Here is a 2733-nt window from a genome sequence, read left to right as displayed (position 1 = left end):
TTGCCTTAAGGCTGGTGCCGGCAAGCAGAGCTTCGTTTATTTTTCGTATGTTAAATTTGCGTACATCCTCTTTCTTCTTGTTTATCGTCTTAGCTCTGATGATTCTATATTGTCTCTGATTGATGTTATTTTCATGTCCCTACGCTGTTTCATAAGCTCTTTTGTCTCCACCGACAGCTTACTGAACTCTTCTTTTTCGTCTTTACCCCCTATTCCAAGTGCAGCTTCCGTTAATATCTCACTGAATTGGTCGTTCATTTGGTCTATGTCAAGATCTTCTTCGAGAGCTAAATATTTATTTCGGATGTTGATACTGAGTTCCGTCGCTCTATTCTTAATATTGATTAGATTAACGAGAGGCTTCTGTATGAGCTTGTTTCGTTCCCTTCTTAGCTGTAACTTTACTCTACTCCTGACCAGTCTATGGTCGCTACTGACATTTACTTTATATATATATATGTGTGTGTGTGTATATATATATATATATATATATATATATATATATATATATATATATATATATATATATATATATGTGTGTGTGTGTGTGTGTGTGTGTGTGTGTGTGTGTGTGTGTGTATGTGTGTGTGTGTGTGTGTGTGTGTGTATATATATATATATATATATATATATATATATATATATATATATATATATATATATACAGACACACACACGCATATATATATATATATATATACATATATATATATATATATATATATATATATATATATATATATACAGACACACACACGGATTTTTTTTCCGTGTGTGTGACCCAGGATATTGTCAATATATGTAACATATGTTTCAATTACTTCATGTAATTATTAATAAGACTCTCCTGCATAATGTAATCAGGATTATCTATGTGATCAATATTAAGTATCACTTGGTTTAGATAACCCCATGTAAATTGTACAAAGGTTATATAATAGTGTACAATAAGAATTATTACAAGAAAAAACATTGAATTGTAATCTACTGAGGTTACACATTTCACTTTAATAGAAAATCTTAGTGATATTGTTGATTACTCTCTGTTATACGTTCCTAAAGTCAAGTTCATGCTCTGGCGCGGGTTCGGAACACCAACTGGATGCTCAGGTCATGACTTGTCAAGACTAACACGTCACGGCCGACTCTCGGCGAAGAAGAAAGAAGAAGGAAGACAGAGAGTGTTAGAGTTATTGCTATGAGAGATGTGTAGGACAAAAAATAGATTCTTTAATTAATAAATAATAACATATCGGCTGAGAGCTGACAAAGAAAACATTAAGGGGTTTCTATCTTATTTAACACATAATCTCCCATAATCGTTCAATATAAATATCATTCTTCTCTGCATATTTTTCACTTACCAACATCAATGCGTCTCTTATTGGTAGTCTGTCATTTTTTTACATGAAAACATGAGCTCTTTCATGAAGGTTGCAAATTTTAATGATAGTCGCGCTTACCTGGCACGTGCACGATGGATTTTGCAATAAGTTCAATACTGGATTATGGCGCCCACAGAATACGGCTCCAGTCTTATCATATTTTAGCTGCGATGCTGAATATTCATAAACTTACTAGTTATCGCTATATTTTCTTTTATCTATGAATAATCCAACATGAAAGTGAATATGAAATTAATAAAAATAATACGAGTACATTCTTCTATATGTATTGGAACTAGTCTAACCGGATCTTTGCTCATAAAGGGTGAGTAACACTGCTTTAGTTGAAACATTTCGGTTCAGTGTCTCGATAATTCGAATTTTGCGTGCCCCCCCCCCCCCCCCCCAGCCCATGCGTTATTGCATTATAACCCTACGACGAAAAATAATTCCATTTTCCCGAAACTACCATGAAGAGAATCGGCCCATTGCAGATTTGCTTTCGAAATAAATGTATTTGATACAAAGGTGGCTTTTAGGAGAGCTACAATCTTCAAAACGTTTAGCAATTTTTATCATGCCTTTGTTTTTGCTGTACAACATTATGTATCACTAGTCACGGATAATTGGAAAGTCTGAATTAAGATTTGAATCTTAATCATATAGGTACTTATTTTCGAAAACCTATTCCGATAACACAATAATATATATCTTAACTAGTTCGTGTCCATACATTATGTTTTATGAACACGCATTTATATGCCTTTGGAATTGTTTCTACCTTCTTTCCTCATTACCAGCAACAGCCATTTATTTTCAATTGCGATCAAATGGATATTCACCAAAATCCACAACGGCTTGACTTAATTATCATATTCCTCATCATGGAATATCGTGTTAAAGTGCTTGAAGCCCAAAGTTTTTTTTTTTTTTTTTTTTTTTCTTTTTTTTATAAAGCTACCTCATGGGTTTGTAACCCGTGGTGGTTTGATATAATCCAATGTCTGACTTAAAGGATACTATAAAGGTGAGAGCAGATTTGATATCGAATTTGTGTATTGCCGTTTTTCCTAACAGGAAGATCATATTTAAGATATGAAAACAATTTACTAGATAGGTATATGGAGTATGTAATATTACATAAATATCCGTCAATAATTCATATTTAGTTGCTAACATATATATCAGAATTTATATACAAATTTCTCCACTTATTATTATTTTTTTTCCAAGCTTAACATCAAAGTGACATATCAATTAATTTATGTTTCGTCTTCAGTATTTCTCGTTTTGCCAGTCTGATATAATTGTTTTCATTGTAGTATTAATCTTAAAGAAACACAAGAAA

The sequence above is a fragment of the Penaeus japonicus genome, unplaced genomic scaffold (genome assembly GCF_977035675.1).
Source record: "Penaeus japonicus unplaced genomic scaffold, GWHDUDI00000001_assembly GWHDUDI00000019, whole genome shotgun sequence".
Lineage (NCBI taxonomy): Eukaryota > Metazoa > Arthropoda > Malacostraca > Decapoda > Penaeidae > Penaeus > Penaeus japonicus.
This window is presented reverse-complemented; position numbering follows the sequence as displayed.